Source organism: Meles meles, chromosome 1 (genome assembly GCF_922984935.1).
Source record: "Meles meles chromosome 1, mMelMel3.1 paternal haplotype, whole genome shotgun sequence".
Lineage (NCBI taxonomy): Eukaryota > Metazoa > Chordata > Mammalia > Carnivora > Mustelidae > Meles > Meles meles.
In genome coordinates this window covers 91,861,269-91,886,945 of record NC_060066.1, presented here as the reverse complement: position 1 = coordinate 91,886,945, position 25,677 = coordinate 91,861,269, and the positions used below count along the sequence as shown (strand labels likewise).

Genomic DNA, 25,677 nt, shown 5'->3' with positions numbered 1-25,677 from the left:
AACATTCAGTTTATTATAAATGTTTCACATGATGTCAGGCAATCAACAGTAATTTGTGGAGTATTTTCATTGTGCCCAGTGTTGTACTAAGAGCCAACGGAGGATTAAAGTGGTAAGAGATCTATTCCTTCAATGCTGCCGTAGAGAGTCTGTTTTGCTGCCATTTGCTTAGAATTTGAATTTATTTTCCCTGCATTACTGCTAGATGTACTCACTTATTCCGGCTGAAATTAGCTCCATTTCCCTGAGTTTAAATCTTTTGGACAGTTATTGATAATGCCTTTTTTTTGTTTTTTTTTACGTCAATGAATCATTTAATCAAGAAAATACTTAATTCCTTCAAATTTTTCTCGTTATTTTCTTCTCTTCCTGCACCTTAACCAATTCTGATCAGTGAGATCATTACTGTTTCTATCTGGGTGTTTTTAGCATGTGGCAAATTTGAGATGTTCTCATCAAAGCAGGGAAATTGCTACTTCCTTTCTTCTTTCATCACAGGGCAATTGATTTTCAGGACCCAAGAATTAATCTCCATTTTGAAGATACATTGTGGACAAGGAGGACATAATCACTGGCTATTTTTAAGTTTGGGTGGCTTAAAACCCAAGACTTAAAGCACATCCTTTTTCTCCAGATGAAGTTGCTTAAAATTTGGTGCTACTCTCTTAAATTGATTAACGCTTGTAGTCTCTGATGTCTTCATAATTCATATTACCAGCTCTGCTCATTTCTCCCAGTACGAATAAGGTTGTCAGACAGTTTTAAAGGCTGCAATCATTGAGTAATACATAAAGAGTGCAACCAAATAAGTAATTTATGGAAGGGTCTCTGGGGGTGCAAAGAATTAATGAAGTTTTCAAAGCCTCCCGATTTGCAATCAGGGGATAGCTCAGATGTTGAGAGACTTTGACTTCAAGCCAAAGAAACAAACACTACAGAATTATGAGAACTGGGGAGGAAGGGAAATATTATCTAACCCAGAGACTACTCACAGGGAGACTTCAGGATCAATCTGGCTTACAGACTTGTGCTTTCTTTAACTTTGGCTTGGAATGCCTCTGGGAGACGGAAACTGATCTTCTACCCACCATGTTGCCCACCATTACCATTGTCTGCCCTGTGAGCCCGGTCACATGTTGAAATTAACTGCCTGGCCCCTCAGTGCATTTCAATCCATGACCCAGTCTTTACAGACAGGGAAATGGGAAAACCATGAGCCAAGTGATGTATTCCAGGTAACTGCTGGGCAACATGTCTCACAAGCAGTTGACCTCACAAATATCTAGGGTCCCCGACCAGTGTTCTTTCGACTCCACATGTGGTTCTCTTTGTCTGAGAGCTTAAAGCCAGACCCACTAAGGGTCAAGTTCATTAATATAACATTTCATACTTTGGTGAATTCACCAAAGTATTTTAGAAGAAAGAGTTATAAAAAGGACATTCAAGAGGTTCAGTAATTTGACCAAGTTGAGAGAGAAAGGTTTTGAGGCTTTGAATCTTATGGTCAACCCCACTCCCACCCTCCCAGGTGTGATTTAGTGTTTATTTTGCACAATGAAGGGAGCAGCTGGTAAAAAGTGATTAAATTATGGCATTTCTTTCTGTAAGTAAAATCACAATTTCTAAATAAACCTCTAGGTGGTCCTTGCCTTTAAAATGCCATTGATTTCTCGAAAGGACAAACCATTGGATTAAAATGGATAAATAAAATCCTACAGCATGCTTAGAAATTATATTCTCTTAGCCATCATATTATCCATGCAAGATTTCTGTAGGTCAGTCTGACTTTATTTTAAGAAGATCATTTGGGTTGCAGTAAGAGGCAATAGTATTTCTCGATTTTAAGGTGGCTTTAATGTGATCATCAAGAACCACAACTGCATCATGGAAGCCTAAAAGGGAACAAAGACATGTTTAACTGGAAGAATGCTGCATTCCTTGCACTTTCTGACTCTGAATTCAACATTCACTAAAAGAGAAATTAATTCTTGTGGTTTTCTAAGATATTTGGAATAAGCCATTAACAATCAGGGAAGGTGCCCTCCGAATGAAGGACAAAGTCCGGACTAGTAATAAAATCACATTACTCTTCTATCATTCTTGCTCCAAATGGTGCCATCCATGCGCACTTACCTAGCTTACAATCTATATTCAATTTCTTTCATTCTTATTTCTTAGTCACAATGGATTTGGAATCCTTTCCCTCGTCTTTGTTTACTCTTCTTTTTCTTCTACAGGCTGATCCCAAACAGTCCCAGCAGGAAATCTACATGAGTTAGGAAGATTGCTCAAGGAACCCTTGCGTTTATGCACCAGGAAAGTTATCTTTCGGCAATGTTCTCTGTTTTTAGAGCTTCCTTAAACTAGACGGTCAGTTTTTTAACCTCTCCCATGCTCCACAGCAGTTTTTCATACCTGTACTTAGATTGCACGATATCAGAGTGACCTATAATGATTTGTTCACATATCCAACTCCCTTATGTATCTCTATGCTCCTCGAGGACAAGGGATTTTATCATAATCAGTTTTTAAAAAAATTTTTTAAAAGATTTTATTTATTTATTTGAGAGAGAGACTGAGCACAAGCAGGGGGAGGGGCAGAGCGAGAGGGAAAAGCAGACTTCCCACTAAGCAGGGAGCCCAACACAGGGCTTCATTCCAGGAACCAGAGATCATGACCTGGTGAGCCAAGGGCAGATGCTTAACCAACTGAGCCACCCAGGCGCCCCTCTTAATCAGTTTCATATTCCTGGCACCTAACATTACTGTCAATATAATTAAAAAAAAAAAAGAATGAATAAATCCACACAGGATAATAGGTGCTTGTGAAGGGTTCTCCTTTTTGGAAAACAACAACAACAAGAACAACACCCACCAAATTTTAGTTAATATTAAAAGCAGACAAGACACACAAAGGTTGAATTGGAAAAATCAGGGAGGACAATTTATGTAGGGGGATTGTGGGGGTGGGGAGCTGGCTTCAGTCTAATATTCCAGGTGGATCAGAGGGCTGGCTGAGTGGCTATCCTTGACCTCCGATATTCTCCCTATCCCATGTCAAGTTCTATCCTTCCTCTGGTGTCTTCTTCCTTACCATTGCCACCTCACTGATGCTCACAGATTCTTGTTTTGCTATCCCACCATAACAGACGCAACTCTTCCTAACCACATTTTTAAAATTATTATTATTATGTTCAATTAGCCAGCAACTATCTCTATCTTTTTACTTCACATCTATTGATCTATTCAATCAGGTTGGAATCAGGTCTTGCTGGCTGAGAAGTGTCTCTGTCTTTTCCTCTTACCACTCATAGAGCACTTAGTATGTACCAAGAATCTGGGTAGCAGCACTGCCCTTAGAGCTGGGCAATGGGAGATTTTTGCCCTGGCCACGTGCATACTTCATCACCATGCAATGAGGGTTTCATGGTGCCCAGGTACATGTCCAGCCAGAATCTGCACTATCCTCTCATATTCCAGGATATCTGCCCACATGTCCCCCAAACCTGCCTTCATGGACCTCTTCCAAAGGTCCTGCTTCCTGAGCTTGCCTTTTGTCTTGGTTGGGGGCAAGGTTGGATGAGCTCTGCTGTGTGAGATGTCCACACACATGTCCATGAGGCCCCACAGGATAAAGGACAGAGCCAAGGGGAAGTGTAGAAAGGAGTGGTTTGTGAGTGCTGATGGGGAGGCTTCTCCTTTTACTTGACTACTGCTTCTAGCTCCCATACATTTTAGAGCCTGCTAAATGCTTTACATATATTCCCTTATTTGTTCTTTACAATGACTCCATGTAGGGAAATCAAGGTCTTATGGGGAAAACAGGATAGAGGGAATTATTAAGGTCTCAATAAACTCATTCACTCAACAAGTATTTATTGATAGATATAGCAGTGAGCAAAACCAGATGGGCTCTTCTCTCTTGAAACGTTATATCCACTAAACACAGCAATAAAGGGAGCACAGCAAGCAGAGGAAACACTCTGTCATTGTACACTTCTTTAAATAGCAATCACATGTACTGTAACACTAATTTCTACTTACCAGTCTTGGATGGCAAGGAAATGTTTAACCTCTACAGTTGCAAAAATGTCTTTGTGAATGCTTCCTTTTCGTGAGCACAAAAAGGAATGTTTCCTTTTCCCCTTATAGCTTGTCTTCAAAGCAGATGTTAAAAATTTCTCTGATTTTGTAACATGGAGATGTGGGACACAACTTCCCAAGTTCTCTAGCCGTGTTAGTAACACAGATAACACAGACTAATTTGGTTATATGTGTCGCTGGATATCATCAGAGATTAAATATATGTATATTTATCTTTTTAAAAAAGATAAATAAAATAAATAAAATAGAATATAAATAAAATACAAATATAATATTATTATAATATAAATTATTGTATTTTATAATTTGTATAATATATTCAATATTTATATTAAATAGAATAATATATAACATTATATATAATAATATATTTAATAATTTATATTAATGTAAATTAATAGACTAGAATAGAATGTCTATATATAATATAAATAGAATATATATTATAAATAGAATATAATATATATTCTCTATATAACATATATTCTATTTATAATAGGATATAAATAAAATAAAATAAACAAAGATAAAAAGATAAATATATATATTTATCTTTTTCTCTTCTTCAGTGAAATAGGAGGCTTGAGATCATGGAAGGCAACTTCCCTCCTCTAATACTCCCCTCCCCAGTTGTCTAGAACCAGGCCCCGTGGGTTGACCAAGTGAGTCTCCCTCAACATAGAAATCATCTTGAGATCATTAAGGGTGGCTTTTCCTTGGATCCCAAGGATAGTTGTCTTCCTAACCCCCTGCTCCTGGGCCTCTGGGTCAGGCTGGTGTTGAGCACTAGAACCTTGACAGCCTGAGGTGGGGACAGAGGCTGGAGCATGAGTCAGGCATCCTCCCTGACAGGTGGTACCCCCATGTAGCAATAGGTTCCTGGAGACAGCTAGTTGCTTTAAGAAACACCGGCAGGAGTGACCAATCGAATTGCTCTCTGGGTCCCTTGGGTGCAGGGTTGAGCACTCCCTTTTGGAGAGAGTCAGCCTCTGGAGCACATGGACAATGCAGAGGAGATGGGGACTTCCTGAGGACAAGGCTTGGGGAGGGGTATTTAAGGATCTGGTTTGCAAAATAGGGAAGTGGTGATCCCATTGCATTTAGAATGTGTGATGCTGGTCATACAGGTTACATTAGGGACTAAAAACACTAGGGGCTTGAAAAATACAATTATTAACTCTATCTCCTGCCTCCTAACAACACTGCTCCGCCTGTAGTGTCTTCATGCCAAGGCGATGACTCAGAGGCAGCTCTTCTTTGCATCCCAGCCCCCGCTCCCCATTGGGCAGGGGCAGCACTTGTCCAGACGGGCCCCGTTTTCCTCATATCCCCCAAACCGGCCCTTTCTACCTTTTACTCTACCTCTCTCTTATTCCCAAGAACCAGTTCTCTCTTTTTTTAAAATAGGTTTCCCAGAGGAATGACTTGTAAGCTGTAAATTCAGAAACAAAACTCTTGTAGTTGCTGAAGAGATCTGCAGAACTAACTCTGCATGTGTCCCAGTTTTGCAGAAAGAAGAACTCACAGCGGCCGGACTCCATTTAGAGCCTACTTAGAGCACTAACTTCCCAAATCGTGATTCTCCTCTTATCCCCTATTGTAATACTCAGTAAGAGTTTTAGGGGACTGGAAGGATGAAAACTTTAGCTGTATCACAAGAGTATGAATTTAAATTATCAGTCCAATACGATATACAAAAAAGGTGGAGGCTTGCTTGATTACTTATTATGAAATATTATGAAATACATATGTCAAACATATTGAATACAAGACCTAGTAGATATTGTACCTAGTTTTAGGGTCTCAATAACATTTTTGGTAAGATTAATGTGAATCTCAGAAGTAATACTAATAACTTTGAAATTGACTAATTTTCTTTAGAAGAAATGAGACTTCATTTAACGTGATAGCATTTGTTATAAAAGCATAAAATTATGTGACTAGAAGACAACAGTAAATTCTAAATAGCTTATTTTAAATAAGATAAAAACTCAGTCTACTTAAATATTTTGTGAACACATTATGAATCATATTATTCAAAGCATGGGGCAAAGGATTAATTTTTAAATTAAATGGATGTTTAAATATGTTAAATAAAGAACTTAATTAAATACACATTTGTTGAAGTTTATCCCTTTTATTAGAATTTTTTCTTTGGAATTCAAAATGATGTCCAATTTCTGAGAAGTCCAATTCTTAAAATCATACTGTTGACATTTGGTACTGAAGAGCTATTTTATCATGAGACTTATATTAAAATATTGTTTTATACTGAAATAGGAAGAAAAATAAATGAACATATTAAGATTATTAAATATCTGCATTAATAAATATCACCTATTTTATTTTTAAAGATTTACTTATTTATTTGAGAGAGAGTACACATGTGCATGCATGGGGGGAGGGAGGGGCAGAGGGAGAGGGAAAGAATTCAAGCAGACTCCCTGCTGAGCACAGAGCCCATCTCCAAGCTCCATCTCAAGACCCTGAGATCATGACCTGAGCCAAAATCAAGAGTGGGACACCCAACTGACCGAACCACCCAGGCGTCCCAGTAAATATCACATATCTTAAAATAAAATTATTTTTAAAAGAAACTAGATATGAACTTCCTGGGACTCGGCTTTATTAGTGGCAATGAAGCTCCCATATGCAAATAAAGCAACTTAAAAAATAAAGTTCTGGAGTATATTTTATCATATACTTTAAAAGGCATTAACCCTTGTAAGCAGTTATTTACTTATTAATAAGTACATGCAGATTTTATAGTCCTCTCCTTTAAATGGCATGAAACCTCACTTGAGAAATGCATGTGCTTTGCAGTCTTAGAGATGATAAAGACTCCCAAAACTATACCCAGAGACTTGGATTTCTACATTGATTCTGCAGTTTCCTTCTCCTGAGCAGAATCAACAGCTTTATTACAAAAACTTCCAGAAACACCAAAGAAATGTAAATTTCCTTCAGTCTTGAAATGAGGTACATTGAAATTCTACATTAATTTTTGAAGCATGTGACAATGAGGAGGAAGATTACAGGGCTATTCATGACCCAGAAGATAAGGAAAGGAGTTAGGGGTATTACCAATTGAATTGTGTCCCTGCCCAAAATTCATTTGTTGACGTGAATGAATTTGTGGCTGTATTTGGAGATATAACTTATAAGGAGATAATTAAGATTAACTGAGATGGGGCCCTAATCCAATAGGACTGGTATCCTTATAAGAAGAGGCAGAGACGGGGTGCCTGGGTGGCTCAGTGGGTTAAAGCCTCTGCCTTCGGCTCAGGTCATGATCCCAGGGTCCTGGGATGGAGTCCCACATCGGGCTTTCTGCTCAGCAGGGAGCCTGCTTCCTCCTCTCTCTCTGCCTGCCTCTCTGCCTACTTGTGATCTCTGTCAAGTAAATAAATAAATAAATCTTTAAAAAAAAAAAAAAAGGAAGAAGAGGCAGAGACACCAGGAGTGTGCATGGACAGAGAGAAAGTGGTGAGGCACTATCTGTGAGCTAAGGAGAAAGGTCTAACCAGGAACCAACCCTGCCAGCATCTTGATCTTGGGCTTCTAGCCTCTAGAACTCTGGGAAAAGAAATTTGTTTAAACCATTCATTCTGTGCTACTGTGTTGTTAGCCCTAGCAGACTAAGACAGAGAATGTCTTTCCATTTACCAGTCCATCCATTTTTGTGCTTCTGCCATACTTCCTTTGTTCTGTTAAAACTTTGTCATCCCATTATCACCCTGGTCATAAACAATTAGAACAGCATTTACCCTGAACAAAAGGCAACCAGCAATGGGACAGCCATTTTTTTTATTCGTTTATTTGTTTATTTATAGCATAACAGTGTTCATTGTTTTGGCATCACACCCAGTGCTCCAGGCAGTACATGCCCTCCCTATTACCCACCACCTGGTTCCTCAACCTCCCACCCCGCCCCCCCCGCCCCTACAAAACCCTCTGGTTGTTTTTCAGAGTCCATAGTCTCTCATGGTTCATCTCCCCTTCCAGTTTCCCTCAACTCCCTCTCCTCTCCATCTCCCCATGTCCTCCATGTTATTTGTTATGCTCCACAAATAAGTGAGACCATATGATACTTGACTCTCTCTGCTTGACTTATTTCGCTCAGCATAATTTCTTCCAGTCCCGTCCATGTTGCTACAAAAGTTGGGTATTCGTCCTTTCTGATGGAGGCATAATTCTCCATTGTGTATATGGACCACATCTTCCTTATCCATTCATCCGTTGAAGGGCATCTTGGTTCTTTTCACAGTTTGGCGACCGTAGCCATTGCTGCAATAAACATTGGGGTACAGATGGCCCTTCTTTTCACTACATCTGTATCTTTGGGGTAAATACCCAGCAGTGCAATTGCAGGGTCATAGGGAAGCTCTATTCTTAATTTCTTCAGGAGTCTCCACACTGTTCTCCAAAGTGGCTGCACTAACTTGCATTCCCACCAACAGTGTAAGAGGGTTCCCCTTTCTCCACATCCTCTCCAACACACGTTGTTTCCTGTCTTGCTAATTTTGGTCATTCTAACTGGTGTCAGGTGGTATCTCAATGTAGTTTTAATTTGAATCTCCCTGATGGCTAGTGATGATGAACATTTTTTCATGTGTCTGATAGCCATTTGTATGTCTTCGTTGGAGAAGTGTCTGTTCATATCTTCTGCCCATTTTTCGATATGATTATCTGTTTTGTGTGTGTTGAGTTTGAGAAGTTCTTTATAGATCCTGGATATCAACCTTTTGTCTGTACTGTCATTTGCAAATATCTTCTCCCATTCCGTGGGTTGACTTTTTGTTTTGTTGACTGTTTCCTTTGCTTGGGACAGCCATTTTTACCTTGAGAAGACACTTCTCACTTGACAATGACTAAGTGAACCAATCATATTGTGGTTCGAAGAAACTTTGAATGCAACACACGGAGAGAATCTCAGTAGGTCAAGTGGGGAAAGACACAGACAGAGGTGGCAGTAGGCATAAGTTTGAGTAGCAGAAGTCATGAACTAGAAAATAGAAGAAAGAAGAAGCTGTCAGTAGAGGAAGAAAAGGGAGAACACAAGAGAGAACCTATTTATAGGACCAGCACTGAGGAGCAATGCTGAAATATGACACATTTTAGTTACCCCAGAGGCTTGATTATCCAATTCTTCTGGGATTCATATAGTGCAGTAAAATAGTGATTGAGAGCATTGATCTTGGGAACAGACCTGGGTTATGCTCCCAGGCACCCAAATAATTCAGGCATGTACTTAACCTCTTGATGACTCAGTTTCCCTGGTAAAATGGGGGCAATAAATGCCATTTTGCTCATGGAATTTCTATAAGGATTCAATGACACATTGCTGATAAATTTCTTGCTGTATCATGTACATGTAGTAAAAGCTTCATAAATTTTTGCTATTACTGTTACTATTATACACTGTGTATACTTCTAATAAGCTCCCATTTGATAAATTAAATGACATGTAGATCTGTTTTTTGCAATCTGAAAGATACTAGGATACTTATCATGACATAATGAATAACCCCTCCCAAAAATATACTTACATTTTGGAGAGTTTTGTTGTGAATTAAAGTGTTTGGTTTTTAGTACTTAACTGTTTCTTTTTGCCCTAACAAAGGGAGATTCATGTGGAAAGATTACTCCAAAGTAATCTGGTTCAGTGGTAAGAAGTCTCATAGCCACATCCTAATATGGGTAATGCCAATTAAAGTCACTACTTCTCATTTCCTTCTCCCAAGGTTGGTTGTTCACCAAGATGTCCTATTTTCTGGGAGGTATGCTTTCCTTATAGAACCACGTCTTACATCAAAATTATGGTCTGGAGAGTAAGGTGTCCTCAAACTATTTTAGAGAAGTCAGCAGAATTAAATAAAACTATTTAGTAGTAATGATGAAAACCTAATTCAAATTAACTTGATGGTCTGGTTCATGTGGCTCAGATAATTGGAGGAAGGAACCAAGGAACCAAGACCTTTAGACAAGAAATGGCACCTGTTAAGACTCAGTCTCCACAGGTCTCCAAACTCTCACTGGTTTTACTCCCTCCTACTTAATCCACAGTAACACTCTGCAGCAGGGATGACCAGGGCCAAGGGCTCTCCCACAACATGGTCTCAATAGAACTATTTGATAACAGGAAAAGAAGGTCCTACAAAGGAATATTGACCAGACAGAACACATGTGTTTACTATATTAATTCACCTGAGATCCCACAGCTAGTAAGAGGCAGAGACTTAAACCAAATTTCTATTTCCAAGTCTCATGCTCTTTTTTCAATCATATGGATGTTGATTAATGAGTCTTTTGTTTTCAAGTCATAGAAATAATAATTCGGATAGCAGCGGTTATGCTTCCTTGTTTGAAATATAGTAGACATCTATTACAGGTCGAATTACTTTACTCCTCTCTGTCAAGTGTTCCCACCCTTGTGCACTGGCTGCTGTTTGATCCTGCAGAGTAATTCTCTGGGATGAGTATCAGTATCTAATAATGCATTGTTAGTTGCTTATGTTTAGTTTCTCAAGTATGGAAGTGAGATTAAGTTTGGATTTCCCTATTAAATTCTACTGCATGTCAAACACTCCCTTCACTGTTCCCAGCTTTATGCAGTCGATTAAGACCAAAAGATTTATTCTGGTCAATAGTCTATGAGTAGAAGTAATATATGTCATGTCCAAGTGCCAGCAATAAGAGTAAGTGTAAGTTCTCATGTATCTATTACCCCTATTATGATGGATTTCCCAATGATGGAACTTTCCAGAGCCTAATTTTGTGGAGCAGAACCCAACCATCTCCCCTAATCCCCATCTCTCTGCCAACCAACACTAAACCTCTAGCATGAGAAATAAAACTTTGTTGTATTAAGCCTCTGAGATCTTTGAGTTTATTTATTATCACCATCACGTTCTGGAAGCAGAATGTTGTATTAAAAAATAAATTGGTTAGTGTTGACTTAAGGGTTGCTGACACATGGTCAGGAGGCTGATATTGAGGGTAGGAAAGATAACAGTCTATGTAATGTAGTGGGAAACCATTTGGTACAACTGTCACCTGTAGTAACTTAGGGGTAAGAGTATATACTTAAAGAATTTCCAGTCCTAGGAGAAAGTATGTGAAAAACAAAGTGGTAGTCATGTCTTGGTTATTATTTGCTGCACTTTGCAACAGAGTAAAATAAGATGTGGCTGATTTTATAAGGAGAAATTAAAAAAGTAGAGACCTCCAGAAATCCAAGAACTTGCCATGCTGGAAAATTAATTTTTTGCCAATTAATTTTTGCTCCCCAAGAAAAAAATAAAATTAAGAAAGCATTTGGGAAAAGTCCATTAAAACCAAATACTTTTAGCAAGAATCTGATTTAGGATGTGACCTTCATGCTTTACTTAAAACCTCTCAATGATTTAGAATTTCTCAAGGAAAAGATCAGATACAGGATTTGGCTTTATCACCTACTACTCCAGAGAGGCTCAAATACATTAAGAGAGATTTGGGGCTGAAAAGGCAAATAAATATAGCAGATCTGAGATATATGTCTCCAAAGAACCATGGTGTGTATACCGGAACATAGGACTGATGAAAAAAGACAAGCAATGCCCCTCTGAAGTCTTCAGCGAATTATACTTCCAAGGAAACTATGAACTTGCAGTAAAAAAGCCTGTGGGCCTCAAAGTATTGAAATAACCCTTTGGCCCTCAGTCTCCTACAGGAAGGGAGTTGGTTGAAAACAGCATCCTCTAAAGAACTTGAGGTAAGTATGTTTCAAAATGTTGTGAAGGGTGCCTCATCCCATTTGTAACTACTTGCTTGCTACTGCTTTACATGGGAAATTGGCTAGATGTGAACTTAATTTGACCTTAAACGTTATAAATGTCACCCCAAAGGAAATACTATCTTGGTAAGCATAGGGCCACATTGCTCAGGATAGGTTAGAACATGGCAATCTAGGAATGTTCCAGCTTAATGATGTAACTGAATGCGGTCACTTTGGCCCAATTAAAAGGTAATATCCATCAATGCCATACTGGTCCCAGCTGGAAGAAACATAGGACCAACCTCCTTTGGGGCAACCCAAGACTTTGGCTTGCCAAATTGCTCTGAGAAATATTGAAACACCAATGAGCAGAAAACATCTGATAGAGGTCAAGACAGAGAAAGATGGACTAATTCAGAGATTTAGTGTGTACATCACTTTCCCACCTGTTAACATTTGCTTACCAGTTTAGTCTTTTGAGGAAATAAATGCTGGAATTCATAAATGTTTAATTATGTGGTTGTGTGGTTTTTTGAGTGCAGGTTGCTACTCAAAGAGCTGGATGTTTGCTGATACCCAAATAAAACAAAAATTGAGCCTAAATTAGAAATTCAATTTCAACCTAGGGCATATTCTGTAATTCCATTTTGTATGTGACCAAGGAGTATAATGGAAAAAAAAAGAAAACCCACACAGAAACCTCTCAAACTTAGGTGCCAGAGGTCATGGAGAACAAAGGAGTAAGAAGCTTTCCCAGAGACCAGAGTAAGGTCCTAACAACAGCAACAACAACAACAAAAACAAACAAACAAACCCCCCTCCAAAACAAAAAACAACTCTTTCATGCCAGTGTAGAAGGTTCTTGCCATATCTGTTCAGTGTGATTTCAGAATTGCTGGGCTCAGTGACTGCTATGTATCTTCTCACCCTTCTCTTTCTGAACGGGAACATTTCCTGTGGTTATCTAGTCTCTCTTTTATATTGTCTATTAAGTGTGTTGGTGAGGGGGCATTGCAAATAATTTGTACTTTTTCTTATACATCTCCAGAACAAGAGAATCACAATTGCATGAAACCTAGAGATCTGGACCTTGGAACTAGATGAATTGACTAAAGGACACTTTGGAGATGGGTTGAGTGTTAAGAAAGAAGTTAAGAGATTCTTAGTAACCACAAGGGTAGGCTGTTGCAGAAACATTGACTACTCACCAAATATTCTTGTGCTTACCCGCATTTCCCAGCCCCCTTGCGTTTGGAAGGGCCCTGTGTCTTGTTCTGGCCAAAGGGCCATGAGCAGAAATGATGTATGTTACTTCCGGGCTGAAGCTTAAGAGCAGCCCCCAGCTCTCCATGCACGATACTTCCTTGCTGTGGCAATTCCTCACCGGGCCCCTGGGTAACTAGGTGGAAGAGAGCCCCACTTTCCTTGCAACACCCCAACAAGTGTAAACAAGAAAACCATTTTTGGGAGAAGCCACTTGGGGCTGCATAGTTGCTTGTTTCTTTCAGCATGACCTAACCTATCCTGACTAATGCAAACCTTAAAACTCCAAAATTAGCCTGCACATTAAATAATAGAAACATCAGTGGCAATCTTCTATGATAATACATGGAGATGTACATCACAAAACTTCGGGGAGAACAAAAAGCGTAACTAAAATATTCTTTGTTTGGAATTTGATCTTATTCCCTATACATCGTTCAGTCCTTAAACAGCAAGGCAAGGCAGTGGCTTAGAAATATGTGGTTTTGCCATTCTGATATCATCCTAACAGCTTTGTTACAAATACCAAGATTTCTCTGGGTATTATTTATCCCATTCCGCATGGCTCTCAACTTCAGCGTACCTCCTAGACAGACATAGACAGAGACTTCTTCTGTCACTAGCCCACCCCCAATTGGCTTCTTTCCTTCATTCTAACGTGGACCACAGCAAATCTAACACCAACAGGGTTTTTCAAGGCAGTAGAGAAATGAGTAACTGATTTGGGAACATCAGGCACAAAGTCAGGCAGTGTGAAAGATGCTTGTGAATAGGCCACACCTTCGCCCTTGGCTTTGGCTGCTTAAACACCAAGGGGTACATGGAGGAATCCTGCGAACAAATACATTGGCAGCGGTTGTGTGAGGAACTGAAACAGAGTTAGGGTCGAGTGTGTCAAATTCCAGCACAATGTCCATCAGAATGAGTAAAGGAAAGAAACCCATTTCAGAAGCCTCTGATTTGTAGTTATCAGGCAAAAGCTTTGAGCAAAGATAATCTGGTCCCAGGAAATAAAAAGACAGATTCAACATAGTAAAGACACATGTATGCAATAAAAGACATTTGTTCTTACAAAGGAGTTTTACATGGTCTGGAAAAGTAAGTATTGCCACAAACAACACAGGGATAATCCTCAGGAATGTAAAGGGAAATGATACACTTTCACTGGCATGTTGGGAGGAGGAAGACCTTTTGATATATCAAGCAGATCTGTTCTAATCATCAATAAAAGTGATAATTTTTTTTTCATTCGATCACTACAAGTAAAATTTAAAACTGCTTTTATTATTATTTTTAAAAAGATTTTATTTATTTATTTGACAGACAGAGAGCGAGTGAGAGAGGGAACATGAGCAGGGGGGAGGAGGAGAGGGAGAAGCAGGCTTCCTGCCAAGCTGGGAGCCCCATGTGGGGCTCCATCCCAGGACCCTGAGGTGATGACCTGAGCCGAAGGCAGATGCTCAATGACTGAGCCACCCAGGTGTCCCTTTAAACTGCTTTTAAAACCTTTGGAATGTAATATTATATTCTGGCAGCCAGTAGCTTTTGTAGTTACCCTGCCTATGTGAATGGGTCCTACCACATGATCAGGCAGGAGCATCCTGGGTTTTTGTCCCAGCCTCTTATCAGTGGGCATCACTTTCCTTTACGAAGATTTCTAAAGGGACACCTGGGTGGCTCAGTCGGTTCAGTGTCTGACTCTTGGTTTTGGCTCTGGTCCTGATCTCCAGATAGTGAGATTGAGCCCCACCTCAGGCTCTGCACTGGGTGCAGAGTCTGCTTAAGACTCAATCTCTCCTCCTCCCTATGTCCCTTCCCCCTGTCCTCTCTCTCTCTAAAATAAATCTTTTAAAATTTTTTTCTCAAAAAGGAGAGCAACACACATGTATGCGTGTTGGTTTTTTTTTTTTCTACTTTACCTCTTAGAAAATACAAATAAAATTGGTGAGGTTATTGCTGATGTCATTCAAAAGTCACAGCTGACAGTGAAGCAAACCTGGAAGGGAACACCAGCTGAACAAAGGTATCCACATTCATTTTAAGCTTTGAAAAAGGAGTTTTAAATTATAGGCTTATGAAACACCTAGGTCTTGGTCTTGGTCTTGATTTATATTTCTATAAATGGCTAAATGGTTATAGAGAAGAGAAAAGGAGTAAGAGAAAGAATAATTAACATGAACATCTCAGACCTCATAAAGCATTTGAAAGGATTCGGCTCAGGTCATGATCTCAGGGTCCTGGGATCGAGTCCCGCATCGGGCTCTCTGCTCGGCGGGGAGCCTGCTTCCCTCTCTCTCTGCCTGCCTCTCTGCCTACTTGTGATCTCTCTCTGTCAAATAAATAAATAAAATCTTAAAAAAAAAAAGATTAGAGAAAACTTTTCTTTTAAAACATTCACATTTGATGCCACTTTGCAAGTCATGTCCATGATTAGGTATATCTTAGAAGATGCCCTTTTAAGTGAGCTTATTACCTGTGATCAAAACTCAGCAGCAAACTCAGATCATTTGGGAATACTATGCCTTTCTGGATATGTTTCTATATGAAATTCATAACTTTACAAAATATTTAAAAATATATCTCTATGTGGGAGATTTATATCATCCATCCATTCATTCATTCATCATTATTCTTCTAGTCAACAAATATTTACTGACTTCTATGATGTTCCAGGCACACTTCTAGATGTTTGAGAAGCAGTAGTGAACAAAATAGAAAAATTTCTACCACATGGTGTTAACATTCTATTGGAGAGAGATAAAGAAAACAGATATGTAAATAATTACATAATGCTTCATCACAGTTGGGACAATTTGGATAACTTTAAAATTTCCATGACACATATGATAAAAAGATTGCTTTAAAACGTTTCATAAGTTTTTTTCTTTTATTAAATATGGAAACTTTAGATAAACACAAGGAAGAAAATAAAATTGTTCAACTTGATAAAAAGCAAATTTACCTGTAATTTCATCATGCTATCCCATGAGCTTACCAACTTGATTTGGGGCAGGAGGATTGGATATCTTGCTTTTCCTTACCATTTTCTGAGCATTTTTCTTTGGTATTAACAGTTTTCAAAAATATATTCTTAATTGCTGCAAATATTACAGGCTATACACAAACAGTGTTAATGCTTTTATTATTTTTGACAAACTTTATGATTATAAATTAATGTACATAAATCTTTATCTGTATATCTGATTATGTCCTCAGTAGAAGGTGCATACAGTGGAATTATTTAATCTATATGCATGTGTATTTTATGATACTTGATATATGTTACAAAATAGACCTATACAAAGGTTACATTTTCTTACGGTTATTATGGTATTATTACTGTTGTAACAGTATGAGATATTAAGTATTACTTAAAACCTCAGCCCAAACTGCATCTTGGTGCTAATCTTAAATTGTACTGTTCACTGTTTACTGGTGAAGTTGGTTTTTAAAAATATGTTTATTATGCATTCACCTTTCCTTAGTGAATTCTTTGTCATTTGCTTTTTCTTTCATTTTCTCTTAAGCCATTAGAGTTTTTTTTTTTAATCTGAGGTGTTTTCCATATGAAACATATATTTCTTGCAATTTTTCCAAATGGTCATTTATATTTACCTTTTCATGATATTTTTGCATTTGAAAGTATTTTTATGCATCTGATCTTATTGATCTTTTTTTGGGGGGAGATTGCTTCTATTCCTCTTGTACTCAAAAAAGCTTCTCTATCAGTAAAACATTTCTTTCGTTTTTCTAGTTTATTTTTAAAAATAATTTGCTTTTTTATTTAGCTCTTTAGTTTCTGCGTAGTTAATTTTGGGGTGATGAGGCTTAATTTAAGCCTTTTCCAAATTGTTCATTTTCTCACTACCATTTGTTAATAAAATAATCCGTGCTTTGCTCCATAGGTCTGTGATACTTTTTTTCTCACTGGTTAAATTTACACACACACACACACACACACACACACGGATCTGTTTCAGAGGTTGCATTAATCTCTTTAAAAGGTTCTCTTTTTAAGATTGGTGGTAGTTGGTGGGGGTAAGAAGTGATAGTTCCTGTACTTTTTGTCCCAGATGTTACAAAATTACAATACTTGGTATTGTCTTGATGGAACGGGGAAGAACAGCGGTGCGGAGGCACTTAGGACCCAGGGGAAAGCCAGGCTTGGTATAGAAGGACAGAGTCTCCGGCGCACACGCCTCCTACCAAAATCACAGCCCCGTGGAGCCGGGGCTCTCATTCACAGCTTTCTAGAGAAATCTGAGCCCGAACCTGCCAGAATAGGGGATCTCACCCACTCAGCTCAGCAGCGAGGACACCTGCAGAAACACATTCCTAAAGCAAGGCTGAGCGGCTGTGTGAAGGTATTTGTTGCCTTTTTTCTCCCTTCTGTATTTGCAGAGCCTCCCCGCCTTTCCCCCCAGCTCTTGCGATGCCATGGCTGCGGCGTTTCAGCACTTCGGTGCGTGGACAGCTCCCATCTGCAATCCCTCCGCACTCCATCCCTCCCGCACCCCACTTTCCACGCCTTCGCGGTCCATCCTCCTCCTCCCGGCGCCCGCTCAATCTGCGCTCCCTTACACCATCAGCACCCCCATCTCTCCACCATCACCGTCATGATCTCCACCATCACAAGCGCCGTAACTACAGTCAACACAACTGTGTCTTGTCACTTAGACAAAGCCCGAGGTCCGCAGGGTTGAGCAAAAGAACCCAAGTTTTCAGGCACAGGAAGGAAAGTTCAGGTGGACGACACCCTTGAAAACAAAGAGAAGCCTGCTTGAGAGAAAGGGAAAGTGAAGCCAGGATAGAGAGAGACCCAGGGCAGGGGGACAGATGGGGCACTTGCCAGACACCAGCAGTTAGCCAGCTGCCTTTCAGCAGATTAGGGGCTGTTTAGTTCAGGAAATTAATATGGCCTGGGGTATAGTGTTATTCCGGTAAAACAGATATGTAAGCTCAATCCATGTTTCTGGTTTTCCAATGGAGAATCACCAGGAAGCAGGGTGGGGGTGACTGATGACTCATATTCACGCACATGCCAGTTTTCCTTCCTAAGCGTTTATTACAGAAACTCTGGAATTAAGTTTTTTACTGAAACGTTTTGTAAAATGAGGACCCGCAAAGATTAACTCTGTGACCAGAGTAAAAATTGAAATGTTGGCGATGATAACCTAACAAATGTGGCTCTCACTGGGAAGTGCTATTTGTTCAAATGTCTCCTCCTGTCTACTTATTTCAATTTTCCAATCTTAAACCTCTCTTTGAAGCAGAGAAGATAGATCCCTTGCCCCAAAGGCCAAAGTAGTAATGATATTCAGAGCAGATGGCCTGTCTTTGTTCATCACTAGTCAAGGACTGACTCGGATTTGGAAGGCGAGATTTTTGTGTGCTTTCTCAGTAATCAGGCAAAAACACCATTTTCCCATAATAGTAAAGGGTAATAGAGTGCAAAAATTGAAAAGGCATTTTATGTAACTGTGTTCTGCCGGGCTCTGCTTTTAAAGTGCCATCATTTTCTATCTTAGCTGAAGGGAAGTTGGAACATCTTTCAAATATCTTGAAGGTCCAAATCCAAGTCATAGCACCTCTTTAATTTATCCAGGATCATCTGTTTTATAAGAGCTAACAAACAGCAGAAAAGAAGTATCTGAGTGTGTCATAAATAAAAATCTCTCAGTGAGTACCCATTTAATCAATTATTACTGAACAGCAAAGTATTGGGTGGATGGTTTTGTTTTTGTTTTTGCAAATTATTTCTCACAACATTAACATCTTCGTTAAAAATGAGATGGATCTTTTTATCATATGAAAATGATGTTAGGTCACATGTCACAATAAAGTTTAAATCAGAGCACAGAAAATCCTCATTTAAAAATCACTCTTGTACATTTATCCTGCTTTCTTAAAAAGAAAAAGAGTCAGTAAAGCAAGTTTGGTCTAAACTGGCTCACTAATTTTGTCGAAAATAAAAAATAGTCACAAACAAGTAGCTTCTGAAAGAAGTTTTGAGGGAAAAGTCACACCAAATACTCTTCTGGAATGAGGGATAGTTGCATATTCTCAAAAGTTACTTACTGCGATTAATTACAAAAACATTGGCATAATTCAATTTGCCTCTAAAATTCACTCACTTTTGAACTCAAACTAAGAAGACTAGTGAAAGTATCTGGTGAAATGGATTTTAGAGAAGAAGAAAATTTGTTCATTTATATACCATCCTTAGACTGGTGATGTCCACTGTAAACAGGACCCCTCAAGTCCCAAAGAAACAAGAGTCTCTCTTTTTTTTTTTATTAAAGATTTTATTTACTTATTTGACAGAGAGAGAGATCACAAGTAGACAGAGAGGCAGGCGGCAGGGGGCGGGGGGCAGGGAAAGCAGGCTTCCCACCGAGCAGAGAGCCCGGTGTGGGGGTATGGGGCTCCATCCCAGGACTCTGAGATCATGACATGAGCTGAGGCAGAGGCTTAACTTACTGAGCCAGCCAGGTGCCCCAAACAAGATTCTTTTTTTTTTTTTTTTTTAGATTTTATTTATTTATTTGACAGACAGAGATCACAAGTAGGCAGAGAGGCAGGCAGAGAGAGAGAGAGGAGGAAGCAGGCTCCCTGCTGAGCAGAGAGCCCGATGTGGGGCTCAATCCCAGGACCCTGGGATCATGACCTGAGCTGAAGGCAGAGGCTTTAACCACTGAGCCACCCAGGCGCCCCCAAACAAGGTTCTTAATAACTGTTTACAAACAATGGTTCAACCCAGATAATTTTTTAAAGGGTACATGTTGCCAGCTCTGGCTGCTTCAAACCAGAAACTCAGACCAGGAATCCAGTGTCTCCAATGCTGCTGTCTTCCTGTGCTGAATACAATTTCCTGAGGTTGGGGAAATCTCAAAACAATGCTGCTTTGGTGAGATTTACAGACATCTATCTCAAAAGCGCTGCCTTTCTCTGATGAAATACTATGCTGGGCTTATTAATTTTTATACAGTGCTACTATCCAGGCTTCTTTTATTCTTTTCTCTATTAAGGGCCATCTACTTTTTAAATATTTTCAGTAACATAACTTTCACCTTTTTATAATGGAGTTAAAAGTGAACAGAAAATGTATTTTCCATCAGAGTGACATCACATACTTTCGAAGACATGTTCACAGAGGGGCATGATCCTTTTAGAATCACGGAGTGTAAAGCTTGCTAAACTTTTATCTCCCAAAAGGGGGAATCAGGAACTCTTGAGAATTAGTGGTGTTTGCTTTCTTTTGCAAGCTTTACAAAAGGACACCTTATTAACCCTGCATGTGATGTCCATTCACGACTTTATACACTTCCTCAAAGCAGAGCCATCCTTAGTAAATGAATTCAGACTTGGATCTTTTTCTTCTTTCCTGTTACATGGTGATTGAAACAGGAGGTAACAGAGCAAAAGGAGTATAAAAAATATGAGGTTTGGTTGCATATCATCTGTCTAGAAATACCCCTCAACATTACCAAGAGAGATCTTTCCCTACATTATACCCTTCTCCAAATTTTAATTATTTTGATTACTATTCATTTTATCCAGGTTTTACTGGAATAGACTTGTTTCAAGAGAAGACCACAGTGTGAATTACTTCAAGTCTGCAACCCCCCAACATCAATTCCAAGTGTTATATATTTCCAGAGAGAGCCGTGTTTACTTTCTATCCAAGTTTATGTCAGCTTAACAGAAGTTTGCTGTCTTTGGTTTGACTTTTCAAGGATGTGGAAATTAAATAGTCACTCCTCTCCCCTCCCCCCAAAAGTACTTTCATTTATTCAGTTAATAAGTTCATTATCTTCACTACCTCTACTGCCCCTCACAGCCCTTTATCATATCTTCCCTGACCAGGTAACCCAATCCTCTCCCCTTTCATGGACATGTTATCACATGACAGAGAGTATCACAGAAAGTTTTCTGGTAGGAGGTTAATTTTCTATGAATATTTCTTCTTCCTGACTTCTGAGCCAGCAGGAATTTTCCCTATATGTGTTTGAGATGATTGTTCTTGTCTTCTGGACCCTTTCAGACACATCTCTAATTCATAGATATTATGCACAGCAACTTCCCCCATTTCTTCTCCTTAAAATAACATCATGTCAGTTCAGCTTCTGTTACTGCTCAGATGTCTTACATAAAGTTCAATACCTTTATATGTGCCAAGCACATAGTGTATTCAGTGCTCATTCTTCTGTAGTTTGGGAAGAAGGGAAATTGTGGGCCTGGAAATGGCAGAGGAGCTCACATTACAGGTTATAGAAGTAAGAGAACTCTAGTCGGGTGTGTGGCCAAATAAAACAAAATAAACAAAGCATGTGAGATTCTCCTCTTTTTCCTTGTCCCCCTTCTCTTTCTCCCTCTTTCTCTTAGCATCTCTTGCTTCTCCCCCTCCTTCCTCTCTTGATTACTTTTTGTTGACATATAGAGCATACAAGCATGTGTGCAATTAATGGAGCAATCTGATGAGCTTTTATGAGTGCTGGTATCCAAATGGAGTGAGCACCCACTGTTTGTACTCTCCCATTGGGCAGTCATGCAGCTGTCCACAGACAGTGTGAGCTCTGACTTCAGAGATAATGAACCTACCTTCTCAATGCTTTGGATTCACTATAAATCCTCTAGAGCAGAGCTTCCCTAACAGTGTGCACACAAATTGCCTGGGTACTGCTGATGCTCCTGAGCCATGGAACCCACTTTGAGAAACAAAGACAACAGTTTCTTTCTTTCTGAACAGTCCCACCTTAATGTCTGAGTAGTAAAAAATGGCACTCATACTAAAGCAAAACAAAGACCACTCTAGGCAATATAGTTGAGAAATCATAGCTGTAGTTGGGTAGAAAGGGGTACCAATAACCCCTTTCTTCCCACGTCAGCCATGCGCACCTTGTTGGGTTCCACCTTCACCTGGCAGTTTTCTTAACTGATCCCTGCAGTTGACGTCATCTGCCCAAGCACATCTGGAAGAAGGGTCCCAGTCCCTTCAGCATGCTGGGGAAAACACTGAGAGGGAAAGAGGGCAAGTGGATTCAGTGGCCATCTCTGGCTGAGCCCTGCCTTTCTTCCATCTCTCCAGATCCTCTTCCTCTAAAGAGTCTATTCTTAGAGAAATATCCTCTTCCCTGGATGACAGAAGAGTCACATGTTTGTTTGTTTTTTCCTTCTCCTCCCACTGATACTCCTCTAAGAAGCACAACTGAAATTAAATTTTAAATTGGGGCATTGACTGCCAATGACTTCTTAAGGGGATAGTTTAATAGCATAGAAAAACACTTTAGTCTAATTTTCTATGTCTCAATAAATTTTCCCCTGTAGATTGTCTTTATTTAGAATACAGTGAGTTATAAAGTAAACACTACTTCAACTAAGTACTTTTCTACCGTGAGGAGGCAGAAAAATCCCATGCCTTCCTTGCCAGTTGTCTTTTCCTTCCACTTGTATTATTTGCCCCAAAGCAAACTAAAAGAATAAAAGTTGTGTAGGTATTCTAAAACACAGGACACAATCCTCTGTCAAAAATTCCATCGTCAGAGTTCCAGACTATTCTAATTCTGATCTGACCTTTATTTTGGGTAGAAGTTCACAGTGTCTCTACTCTGATTAAACTCCTTCCAATTTACTTTTAATCTTTCTTAAGAGCAAGAGCAAATGGGAGCAGATGACAGTTCTTAGTTGCTATTTTAAAGACAGCCAAGGGAATCAACACAATGAATATTTATGTGGTAAGGTTAAGCCCTGGGCTAGGACTGAGTTAAAGGTGATGGACATTTGAAGGTGTGCCAGAGGCTAAATTCTGGTCACATTACACTTTCAGATGATTAAAGGTCTCCCCTTTATCCTTCTGGAATTCTCTCCCTGCCTGGCATAGCTAGTTCACATCTGCAAGTTGAGTAATGTTTGATAGAATGCTGATGGACTGGGAACCAATCTGTTACTCACAGGATTTCGAGTCCTTTGTCAGTACTTATGCAGAGAAATCCTACAAGCCCTCATGGTCAATTTCAAATTCATCATTTGGAAAAAACAAACAAACAAAAAAAGCAAAACCAAATAAAATAACCTCTTCTGGTTAGCACCATTTAATCCGAGGATTAAATGTTATGTATCACCAGCTGTAAGGGAGCATATCATCTTTCAGGAAAGATTTCAAATACAGTTGTACTTAAAAAAAAAAAAAAAGATTTTTGCTCGTTGTGATTTTCAATTTTGGTCTAGATGTATCAGCAACATCTATTTTTATTTCATTCAGTATAAAAATTCCTTTCAGCATTCCTAGGGGAAAAACATATTCAGTTAAAAATTTTGAAGTGACATTTTGGAAAGTTGAAGAGCCATCAAGGTTGACCTAATTCAATATATCTTTAATATTTGGAGATATAACTTTCACACCTTAATGGAGGAGGTAGTTGATTATACTTTCATGTGGAAAGTTTTATCCTTCAGATTCATCTTTCATTTTTTTCTTATAAAACAAATATGGCTATAATTTCTTATTTTCTACTGGTATTAATTTAAGTTTGTGTGTACTTAAAATTTTTCTTTTGTGTTACTAGGAACATCCCAAAGCAATACGTATTTGAGACATTTTCATTATTTACTGATGTTCTTATATTTCAAACAATATCTAGACTTCATAGATTTTATCTTTCTGGTCATGACAACAATATACTCTTTCCTCCCCAAATCTGGCCAACTTTACAACATTCTTTAAATGATCTCCCTTAGGACTGGTGGAGTGTGGGTGTGTGCCTGTTGTGTGAATGAGTCATTGGGAGGGCACAGGCATCCAGAGTGATGTAGAGAAAGTACCTACGCTGAGAGGCAGGACAAGGTCATTGACAGAACATGGGCCTGGATCAGGGAGGCTGTCGTGTCAATCTTCATTCTTCCAGCTATAATTAATCTATCTAAATCTCAGATTTATCCTTTCATCTAATAATTAATACCCAACTTTAAAGGTTGGTGTGGAGATTAGATCATAGAACAACAAAGCTTTAGGTACATAATAAACATTCAGTGAGTATTTGTTTGTTTTTTCCCCCAATTTTTAACATTAGTTTATTATCTGACTTTAAGACAAGTGCTTGGTTGTTCTAAGACTCAATCTCTTTTAACCTGGAAACAAGAAAACTATGATCAACAAGATCACAGTAAATGTAAAATGGAGTTTTTATTTCCAAAACACTTTTACCTATATCATTTCACATGATCCTCAGTATCTCCCAGGAAATCCTTCTTCTTCCTACCTATTGCAGGATCATTGTAACAACGAGGAAAGATAATTGATGTAAAAGGCTTTGAAATAATACATACTCACCTACATATTCTGTAGGCAAGGTGCGGTTATTATTAGTCTGATTGTTTCCCACTATAGTTAATGTGAGTTTCTGAAGATAATGAAATAAATGCAAGTAACAGATTATAAAATAACCAAAGTCAATTTCATTTGGATTATTGTACTTTCTAAAATGATTTTTCTGCATAGATTCCTTGGTTCATAAATACTAGGATGTGTGTTTTATAGGTGCGTGTGTGTGTATGTGTAAAAATCCACCTTTTTAAGACTGAAGGTTTTTTTCAGATTTATTTATTTATATGACAGAGAGAGAGAGAGCCTGCAGGAGTGGGATAGGGAGAGGGGCAAAGGGAAAGAATCTCAAGCAGACTCCCCACTGAGTGTGGAGCCAGATGTGGGGCTTGATCTCACAATGCTGAGATCATGGCTTGAACCGAAATAAAGACTCAGATGCTTAACCGACTGAGCCACCTCGGAGCCCCATGACTGACTTTTGTATAAGGAAATACACAAATATATTTCTTCTAGGGCCACCTGGGGGGCTCAGATGGTTAAATGTCTGCCTCCGACTCAGGTCATGATCCCAGGATCCTGGGATTGAGACCCCCATGGGGCTCCCTGCTTGGTGGGGATCTTGCTTCTCCTTCTCCCTCTCTTGCTCTCCCTGTTTGTGCCCTATTGCTCTCTCTGTCAAACAAATAAGTAAAATTAAAAAAAAAAATTCTTCTAATGGAAACTTGAGATGAACTGGGTATCTTGAATCTATAGATACCATGATTTTAAATATCATGATATGAAGACTCTTCTTTCCTCTCTCTCATACAAAATAGTACTACCACTTAAATTTCTAGTTCATTAGAAAAAGCATGCATTTGAAGTAGAAGTTAACTTCTACCTTGGGTGCCCCAGAGGGTGTGGTAAGTTACTCTCCATGTATATATAACAATGTCTAAATAAAGAATCACTTGGACCCAAATAGCAATGGGAAAGATGGTTTCTGAGGCTCACATGAATCTGCCTAACATGCCCTTTTTGATTTTCAAGCACATTTCAGTGCCCAGATCATGGTTGGCACTCTGCTAGGCATGGCAAAGTATCGGTCCTTCAAACAGAATAGCAGGATCTTTGATCGGCATTTTAGCCAAAGGAAGATACGCAAAGGAAGAGCGAACATTTCTAACAGCTGGAAGAAGCATAGACAGCTAGATTTTTAAAATAGCTTCAATCCTCTTCTGAGGAAGAAACA

The 25,677-nt window shown here is 39.0% G+C and overlaps 1 protein-coding gene across 1 annotated transcript in view; it reads left to right on the top strand.

Moving 5' to 3' along the window:
• The first annotated feature begins 17,341 nt into the window (after positions 1–17,341).
• The window catches only part of CLVS1 (clavesin 1), a 198,848-nt gene continuing 190,512 nt past the window's right edge, over positions 17,342–25,677 (top strand). The window contains exon 1 of the mRNA XM_045998613.1: positions 17,342–17,487. The gene's annotated coding sequence lies outside the window, so the exon portion shown is untranslated. The remainder of the gene's footprint in view (positions 17,488–25,677) is intronic.